This window comes from Triticum dicoccoides, chromosome 4A, assembly GCF_002162155.2.
Source record: "Triticum dicoccoides isolate Atlit2015 ecotype Zavitan chromosome 4A, WEW_v2.0, whole genome shotgun sequence".
In the NCBI taxonomy this organism is placed as follows: domain Eukaryota; kingdom Viridiplantae; phylum Streptophyta; class Magnoliopsida; order Poales; family Poaceae; genus Triticum; species Triticum dicoccoides.
In genome coordinates this window covers 496,103,364-496,113,708 of record NC_041386.1, presented here as the reverse complement: position 1 = coordinate 496,113,708, position 10,345 = coordinate 496,103,364, and positions in this window count along the sequence as shown.

The following is a 10,345-nucleotide window of genomic DNA, read 5'->3' as shown; positions in this document are numbered from 1 at the left end:
AATGCTCGCTGTTCATCCAATCGATCGGCTTCAGTTAGCAGCAGTAGCGAAGGAATCGCTCGATCGAGTTCAGTTAACAGCCACCGATCAATCGCTCGGGTTCAGTAACGCGTAGCCTGCAGTGCAATCGCTCGAGTTTAGTTAGAGCCCAATGCCTCGCTCGGGTTCAGTTAGAGCCAACGCCTCGCACACACGTGCGTACGTGTACCAGAGAAACGCGCATCGCTCGGCCCCCGACCTCCCACCGTAACCGGGAACTCCCCGAAATTTTCCTCCCCCTCGCTTCTACCATGGTTTTTTCCGTCATGGACGGCCCAAAGAATTTCATGCAGCTGCGTCTTCGGCCCTCCCAGGACGAAAAGCCCATTTTCTGTCATGATTTTTTGTCATAGAAGTAGGAGCCCACCACATCTATGATGATACCGGGTTTTGTCACAATTATCATCATAGAAGTGTCATATGTATGGCAAAAAAAATGTCGTTCGGCCCAAAATGTCACGGATGTGTCTCTTTTTGTAGTGTTAGTTGTCGGATGACGCCGGTAGCCTGTTCAAACGAGGCTTTCATGTCATCCTGCAACCTCGCCCAGCCGGAGATCTGATCCATCTGGCTATGGACGATCACATGCATGCGCCTATAAAAGTCGTCGCCTGCCCGCGAGAAATTTTCTCAGGCCACCGCGGCGCGGCGCGACATCTCTGCTGCATTCATGGCGCGGTAGGACATCTCTTCTGCTTCCACGGTGCGGCCAGACCAGTCTGCTGCATCGACGGCGCGGCGGGACCTCCGTGCTGCTTCAGCAGCGCAGCGGGACCTCTGCGCTGCTACTTCCGCGCGGCGGGACATATCGGCTGCTCTCGCAGCAAGGCAGGACATTTCTCGTGCTTCCGCTTCCATGCTCGCCTCTCCCTGGTGGCAATCTCTCGACCCAGAACTCATGCTGGCCATGGCAGACGCCAGGGAAGGATGCTGAATGACTTGTTTGTTTTTGTGGATGAGGAGTTGAGGAGGAATGTGCAGTCATCTTGGCATACTAGTATTTATAACCGAGTACTAATACACTCCTAAGTGGGAAACCATTTAGGTTGTGATCGGTGTGAACAGGTTTGCAATTCAATATAGCGTGGTGCTAATACGCTCCTAAGTGGGAAACCATTTAGGTTGTGATCGGTGTGAACAGGTTTGCAATTCAATATAGCGTGGAGTAATTTGGAATGTGATGAGACGCAAGCTCAAAATTTATTGACGGTTCTAGTTTCGAAGTGCGGCACTATTCCCGGATGGAGTACTTCTTTTTCTACTCCCTCCTTTCTGGTTTTATAGGGCTTATGTCAAAATTTTAGTTTTTGCATTTTATAAGGCTCAATTTGGTTGTTCCCCAACACATGTTCATATTTCAAGGTGCATTAAATCATTGCATGCAAGTATTAAGAGAAAATTGACCAATGCGTGTACTTTATGCATGCATTGCAATTAATGCATTGATAAACATAATTTTTTGAGAAAACAAGAGCATTAATTAGGTGCTTTTCCAAACTACAAAAAATATTCCACCACTCACCATCTTGGTTGGTGAGATTTTTGAATTAAGCCCTATAAATCGGAAATGAGGGAGTACTACTGTGTACGTGCAATAACTGGCACCGTCGTATACAAATCTTACGGCTAATGGGGCGTTCGACAGGAATAGCAGCATGGCGAGCTCTAGGCTAGTCTTTTTTCAGACGCATTAAACCTATCTCTCGGGACTTCTCGCACGCACCATCGTGCCACCCACAAAAACTTGTACTCTGAGTTTAGTAGTACGTTATACAGGAAGAGAAGAGGTGTACGCACGCACTCGTCCTCTCACACACGCGTCTGTTTTTTCTCGAAAAGGAGGATGATGACCCCCGGCCTCTGCATCTGGGAGTCATGCACGCATCTGTAGCTACGAATTGTAGTGTTCTCAACCATCCGATTGGCTCTATCATGGATGTACCTATATACTAAAACATGTCTAGATACATCTATATTTTGACAAATGGAAGGCATGTATTGTGGAATGGAGGGAGTGCTTGTCATCAGAATGGATAAAAAGAGACGTATCTAGAACTAAAATACGTCTACATACATCTCCTTTTATCCATTTTGATGACAAGTAGTACTTCTTACCCAAAGGATCTTTATATCCAACAGACACAAAATATCCGTTCGACTGTTGGAAATTACTGATCTGATGTCGAAGTAATTGCTGCATCGCCACCAAAACCCACCATTTCTTAAGCTAAAGTAGACCAAGGTAATCCCTATATTAGCATATTACTAAGATAAACAGAAGGCACTATAGAAACATTTAGGACGTGAGCTTGTCAATCTGAATGTGGAGGGACACAAGCTTAGCCCTGACCAGCAGCTTGGGCAGAACTGTCAAGAAGGTCAGCTCCTGCACGTCGACGTCGCCGGGATCCTTGCTGCTTGTCACCTCCATTTCCACCTTAACGGCGTCAGTCGTGCCTTTGGGCTCCCCCGGCGGGCCATTCGCCCACAGCTTGGCCACATAGTGCGGCAGTGGGGACGCCCCCGCTTTGATGCAGACGACCGACACGGCGATAGGCGCACCGATGTCGAGCACGCCGCCGACCAAGAAAAACGCGCGGTGGTCCTCCTCCGTGAACAGCAAGAGCCGTGGCTCCGACAGTGGCACTTGCAGCTAGAGCACCTTGCCATACTGGATCTTGTGCACGGGCATGGGATGCGCGGTGCTGATGTGGTGGTAGAGCGCGGGCGGCGGGCCTTCGTAGCCGCAGACGGGCATGGGGCATTTGCAGAGGGCGAGCGGACACACGCTCTGGTGATCGGCGAGCTTGTGGTAAGTGACGTAGAGCCCACAGCCTTCGTGCGGGCACTCCACCCTTACCGACGAAAGGACGGAGTCCACTGCCGTGTTCCAGACGTTGAAGCCACCGCCGCGCTCGCACTTCTGGCACTGCCGCTGGTTCCCGGGGCGCTCGACGCGGCAGTCCGTGATGAAGCTATGTACCTAGGGTAGGGTCATGGACCTGTCCAGCATACCCTCCCCAAGGACATCTTTACAAAGAATCAGAAGCAGTCGAAGAGAAATCATCACCCACTCGACCGTGGAGATGCGCTCACTCGACCCTCTTGAAGACACTCGACCACCAGAAGACGAGGAACCCTCCACTCTACAACGGTTAGGACTTAAACCATAACATTATGAGCATTTATGACATTTACTGAAGACGTTACCAGTAACGCCTTTCCTTTATGAGCATTGAACTCTGTGTAACGGAGGGGAGCTGGGGTCCTGGCGCACTCTATATAAGCCACCTCCCTTCTCTGGGACAAGGGTTCGCACTTTTGTAAACACACACACACACACACACACATATAATCCAGTCGACCGCCTCAGGGCACCGAGACGTAGGATTGTTACTTCCTCCGAGAAGGGCCTGAACTCGTAAAACTCGTGTGTACAACTACTCCATAGCTAGGATCTTGCCTCCTCATACCTACCCCCATTCTACTGTCAGTCTTAGATCCACGACAGTTGGCGCCCACCGTGGGGCAGGTGTCTTAGCGACTTATTGGAGAAGTTGCAATTTTTCCGATCCCCATCATCATGGTTCCAGGCGGAGGTTTGGCTGAGGGCCGCGAGATCCGTCTCGGCACGCTCGTGTTTGTCGCCGATGACTCCGCTTGGCTTCAGGAGGCACCACTCGACGTCGACGCGCTCCCCGCCCGCGGGGCGACGCACTTTCACGTGTGTGTCTGCGGCGTCCTCCTGCGGCAGCCGTCGACCCAGTACCAGTCGACTCCAACGGCTTTCCCCTTCCCTGCGACCCGCCGGAGCAAGCGCACCGGCCGGTCAAGGATTCAACGGTGGGTGAAGCATGCAGTGGCCCGCCAGTCGGCCACCCCTCAAGTCGCGACGCTCGAGCCCGATGAGTCTCTCTACGGCCTGTTCGATCTGTCGACTGGCTCCATAGAGACTGCATCCGAGTGCGGCAGCAATGACTCGACAGCGGAAGTCCTGATGGTCAATGGACCACGCGGTCCTCCTGGCTTCGATCGTGAAGACAGAGGTGACGGGAACGGCGATCCGTCGCGCGTTCACGAGGAGTACCGCCCCGAGCCTCTCTCCTCGCAGCAGAGAGAAGAACTTCGTCGCCGAAACATGGATGCCCTGCATACTCCTATAGTTGGAGAAACGCCCGAGGCCCAGGCCTTGGAACAGGCTCGCTTGGCCAATCTGGCTGAGCGCACTCGGCTGGAGAACCTACAACACGCACTCGACGATCGCGCTCGTCAACGTGCTCCCGAGTCCAGCCGACGCCAACTTTTTCCACCTCCGCCTCAGGTATACCGGACACCGATCCAAAACCTAGCAGCTGCCGCCCGGATAGCAGAGTCGATTCAACCTTCCCAGTCAGAGGCTGGCCGAGGTCTGGCGCATATCAGGGCCTTGCTCCAGGCGGCAGGAGAGCAGAATACGGCCGTGTCTCAGTCGCGGGATAGGATCCATAGCAGATCTGTGGTCGCAGATACGGTCGAGTCGGCCCATTGCCCGAGATCGCCCCCGAGGTGTGAGGGACGTGGAGAGCGGCGTGATCAGTATAGAAACCAGGAGCAGTATGACCGTCGAGCCGATCGTGATGGTCGCCGTCGAGTGTCCACACCTCCTCCAAGGAGTGGGTCATACGTGCTGCGGCCGCATGAAGACAGGCGCCCTAACAGTGTCGGAAGAGGTATTCCAGTCGACCCCAGGGAGCCAGGCTTTGATGCGAGATCTATTCTCGTACAAGGCTTGGTCGATAGAAACAGAGCTCACCGAGATGGCCATGACAGAGGCCCGCAAACCAGCAATACGGTGCATGTCTCTGGCCCATAGTGCTTCAGCAGAGCTATCAGAGCTGCAGTGATTCCCCCAACTTCAGGTTGGCGACTGGAGTCAGTAAGTTCACCTGAGAGTCCAAGCCCGACACCTGTCTCGAAGACTACCGAGTGGCTGTCCAGATTGGTGGCGGCAATGATGAGGTGGCCATGAAACACCTTCCTCTGATGTTGGAGGGCTCGGCTAGGGCGTGGCTGAATCAGTTGGCACCTGGCAGCATCTATACTTGGGAAGATCTCGCCCGAGTGTTTGTTAGAACGTTTGAGGGTACTTGCAAGCGGCCAGCATTTTTGACAGAATTACAGTGTTGCGTCCAGAAACCGAATGAAACTTTGAGAGATTATATCCAGAGGTGGATCACCCTGCACCACACGGTGGAAGATGTGTCTGATCATCAGGCAATTTGTGCTTTCAAGGAAGGCATTAGGTACCGGGAGTTGAACCTGAAATTCGGTCAGACAGGAAACATGACTCTGACTCGGATGATGGAGATCGCCACCAAGTATGCCAATGGTGAAGAGGAGGAACGACTGCGGAGCGGCAAGCACAGAGCAGTCGCCCATGAACCCGGAGGAGGAAACTCCGGTCGGAAACAAAAATGCAAGGCCGAACCAGCTGATCCGGGTGAGGCCTTGGCTGTGGTTCAAGGAAAGTTCAAGGGGAAGCCCAAAGGGTCGTGGAACCCCAAGAAAGTAAAAGATTAAGATGGAAATGACGTGTTGGATCTGCCGTGCCATATCCACACTAAAAAAGACGAAGAAGGTAATTTCATTTACCCGAAGCATACCACTCGACAGTGTCGGCTCCTGATCCAACAGTTCCGAGAGAAACAACCCAAGGAAAAGGAGAAGGAGGCAGACAAGGCTGACCGTGAAGGGGAAGATGATGATGGTTATCCTCACGTGAATTCCACTCTGATGAATTTTGCTGATGTTGAAAACAAGAGTCGATTGAAAGTGATCAACACATAAGTGAACATGGTCGCTCCGGCGACACCCGCTTACCTGAAATGGTCGCAGACTGCCATTACATTCGACCAGTCTGATCACCCAGCGCACATCGCCACCCCTGGGAGGCAAGCGCTGGTGGTCGACCCAGTGGTCAAAGGCACTCGACTGACAAAGGTCCTGATGGACGGTGGTAGTGGCTTGAACATTCTGTATGCAGAAACGCTGAAAGGAATGGGCATTCCAATGTCCAGATTCAGTGAAAGCCATATGAGTTTCCATGGGGTCATCCCAGGCAAGAAGGCTGCGTCCCTCGGTCAGATTGGACTCGACATGGTTTTCGGTGATGCCAAAAATTACCGCAAAGAAAAGTTGACGTTTGAAGTCGTGGATTTTCAAAGTGCATATCATGCAATTCTGGCTAGGCCGTCTTATGCACGATTCATGGCTCGACCTTGTTAAGTGTACCTCAAACTGAAGATGCCTGGTCCCAGAGGAGTGATCACTATCTCTGGTAATCGGAAAAAGGCGGAAGAGTGTTTCCAGAAGGGCTCAAAGATCGCTGATGCCCAGATGGCCGTGGCAGAATTGCAAGAATACCAGAAAAATGCAGACCCGAGTGCCTTGTTGCGAGCCAAGAAGCCAGCCACGGATTCAGCATTCCAGTCGTCTGGCGAGACGAAGCCTGTTAACATCCACCCGACGGACCCCAATGCAGCTCCGACCCACATTTCGACCACACTCGACTCCAAATAGGAAGAAGCACTCATCCAGTTCCTCCGTGAGAATTGGGACATCTTTGCATGGAAGCCTTCTGACATGCCAGGTGTTCCTAGGGGACTGGCTGAGCATCGTTTGAGAGTCGACCCGAAAGTGAAACCGGTCAAAGAGCATCTTCGACGGTCCGCTGTCCAGAAAAGAAAAGCAATCGGTGAAGAGGTGGCTCGGCTTTTGGCAGCTGAGTTCATCCGAGAGATTTACCACTCCGAGTGGTTAGCCAATGTTTTCATGGTCCCAAAGAAATATGACTCATTCCACATGTGCATCAATTTCAAGCATATCAATCGGGCATGCCCGAAAGATCACTTCCCTCTCCCTCGCATCGATCAGATAGTCGACTCGACTGTTGGGTGCGAGCGTTTGTCCTTTTTGGATGCCTACTCCGGGTACCACCAGATCCGTCTGTACGGACACGAAAATATAAAGACAGCCTTTATCACCCCGTTCAGGTGCTTCTGTTATGTCACATTGCCATTCGGCTTGAAGAACGCTAGAGCCACATTTATGCGAATGATTCAGAAGTGCCTGGTCACTCAGATCAGTCGGAATGTGGAAGCATACACGGATGACATTGTGGTCAAGTCACGCAAAGGTTCCGACCTGCTGACCGACCTCGCTGAAACCTTTGCCAACCTCAGAAGGTATGATATCAAGCTCAATCCATCAAAGTGCACGTTTGGAGTTCCAGGCGGAAAGTTGCTCGGTTTTCTTGTTTCCGAACGAGGAATCGATGCTAACCCAGAGAAAGTAGGTACTATACTCCGAATGAAACGCCCTGTGCGTGTGCATGATGTCCAGAAGCTTACTGGTTGCTTGGCCGCCCTAAGTCGATTCATTTCTCGCCTCGGTGAAAAGGTGCTGCCCCTTTACCGACTGATGAAGAAATCAGATAAGTTCGAGTGGACTCCAGAAGCTGATACAGCATTTGCAGAGCTAAAAGCCCCGCTTTCCACCCAGCCGGTGCTTGCTACTCCAATCAGCAAAGAGTCTCTTTTGCTTTATATAGCAGCCACTGGACAAGTCGTCAGTACAGTACTTACGGTCGAGCGGGAAGAAGAAGGAAAAGCGTACAAAGTTCAACGCCAGTTTATTATATTTCTGAAGTCCTGACCCCATCAAAGCAGGGATATCCTCACTATCAGAAGCTTGTCTATGGAATTTACATGACCACGAAGAAGGTTGCACACTACTTCTCAGATCACTCTGTTACAGTCGTGAGCGACGCTCCATTGTCACAGATTCTGCACAACAGGGATGCAACTGGTCGAGTGGCAAAATGGGCGAACTCCTTCCCTTGGATATCAAGTTTGAGGCAAAGAAAGCTATCAAGTCCCAAGCAAAGCAGATTTCCTCGCCGAGTGGATCGAACAGCAACTGCCGACTCAAGTTCACTCTGAGCACTGGACCATGTTCTTTGACGGATCCAAGATGTTGAATGGTTCTGGTGCTGGAGTAGTTCTGGTATCCCCCCGAGGAGACGAGCTTAGATATGTCCTCCAGATTCACTTTGATTCCTCCAACAATGAAGCAGAATATGAAGCACTCCTGTATGGGTTGCGCATGGCCACCTAAAAAAAATTGACACCCTGACTTATATGAGTCGGCTAGAAACTCAAGGCCTGGCCTTTTGTGGGAGAATGCTGAGTCCTTCCCAAAATCGCCTGGATCAACGAAAGATCTGGATAACGCCTCACTCGGCGTCCGTCGCCTCATGGTTTATGGCGACTCAGATTTTGTAGTTAATCAAGTGATGAAGGAGTGGGACGTCAGAAGCCCAGCCATGACTGGTTACTGAAACGTGGTGAGAAAGCTTGAGAAGAAGTTCGAGGGGTTAGAACTCCACCACATCCCCCGATTGAAAAATCAAGCAGCCGATGAATTGGCAAAGATAGGTTCCAAGAGAGAAGCCATTCCCAGCAATGTGTTCTTGGAGCATATTCACACGCTGACAGTTCAGGAAGACCCTTTCACTAAAGAGCCCCCACAACCCAAGAGCGACATGGATCCGACTGAAGTCGAGGTCCCAGCTGTGGTTGACCTAATCATGGAGGTTCTGGCCATTACTCCCGATTGGACGGTGCCCTACATTGCGTACATCCTCAGGAAAGAGCTCCTAGAGGATGAAGAAGAAGCTCGACAGATCGTCCGCCGATCTAAAGCTTTTACTGTGATAAGAGGACAGCTGTTCAGAGAAAGTGTGACTGGAGTCGGTCAGAAGTGCATAACACCAGAAGAAGGTCAAATGATCATCAATGACATCCACTCGGGGACCTGTGGCCACCATGCGTCCTCTTAGGACATCGTGGCTAAAGCATACCGAGCTGGATTCTATTGGCCACGAGCAAATGAGATGGCGAAAGATATAGTCGACAGATGTGAAGGCTGTCAATTTTACTCCGATATGTCTCACAAGCCAGCATCAACCCTGAAGACCATTCCCCTCGTCTGACCCCTTGCTGTTTGGGGACTAGATATGGTTGGACCGCTGAGGACTGGCAAAAGCGGCTTCACTCACGTGCTCGTTGCAGTCGACAAGTTTACCTAATGGATCGATGCCAAACCTATCAAGAACCTTGACGCTAGCACCGCTGTTAGTTTTATCAGAGAATTGACATTCAGATATGGAGTCCCACACAACATCATCACGGACAATGGATCGAACTGAGATTCCGATGAGTTCAGAATTTTCTGCGCCTCTCAGGGCACTCGAGTTGACTATGCTTCTGTTGCTCACCCGCAGTCGAACGGACAAGAAGAAAGAGCCAATGGCCTAATTCTCAAAGGACTGAAGCCCCGACTGATGCGTGATCTCAAACACGCGGCAGGTGCTTGGGTTGATGGACTTCCGTCAGTTCTGTGGGGTTTAAGGACAACTCCTAATTGGTCGACTGGAAGAACTCCTTTCTTCTTAGTCTATGGAGCCGAAGCTGTTCTGCTAAGTGACTTGCTCCACAACGCGCCCTGAGTCGAACTCTTCTCCGAAGCAGAAGCAGAGCAGGCCCGGTAGGATTTAGTCGATCTCTTAGAGAAGGAAAGAGAGATGGCCTTGATCCGCTCGACCATTTATCAGCAAGATTTGCGTCGATTCCACGTCAGGAATGTGAGTGGTCGGGCCTTTCAAGAAGGAGACTTGGTTCTTCGAGTGGATCAGCAGAAACCACACAAGCTCGCTCCAACTTGGGAAGGCCCCTTCATCGTCACCAAAGTTCTCCACAACGGAGCATACCATCTTTACAGTATCGAGCATCAGAAAGACGAGCCACGGGCTTGGAACGCGGAGCTGCTCCACCCCTTTTATACTTAAACACTCATTTGAATAAAATGTAATAAGCAACACCTTTTTAAGTCAAGAGCTTACGGTTCTCTCATTCGATTGTGTTGTTCTTATTTACTCCTGAAATCCCCCAGTGGCTGGGATTAGTCGCGAGTCCGTTCCGCCTAAGTTCGAAAAAATCCTACCAAGTGGAGAGCAATCCTCCCACTCGGGGGCTTCGCTGCAGTCGAGCACTCGCCTAAGTTCTCTCGCTAAGAGGCTTAACGGCAGTCCAGCACTCGCCTAAGTTTGAAAAAATCCTACCGAGTGGAGAGCAGTCCTCCCACTCGGGGGCTTAGCTGCAATCGAGCACTCGCCTAAGTTCTCTCACTAAGAGGCTTAACGGCAGTCCAACACTCGCCTAAGTTTGAAAAAAATCCTACCGAGTGGAGAGCAATCCTCCCACTCGGG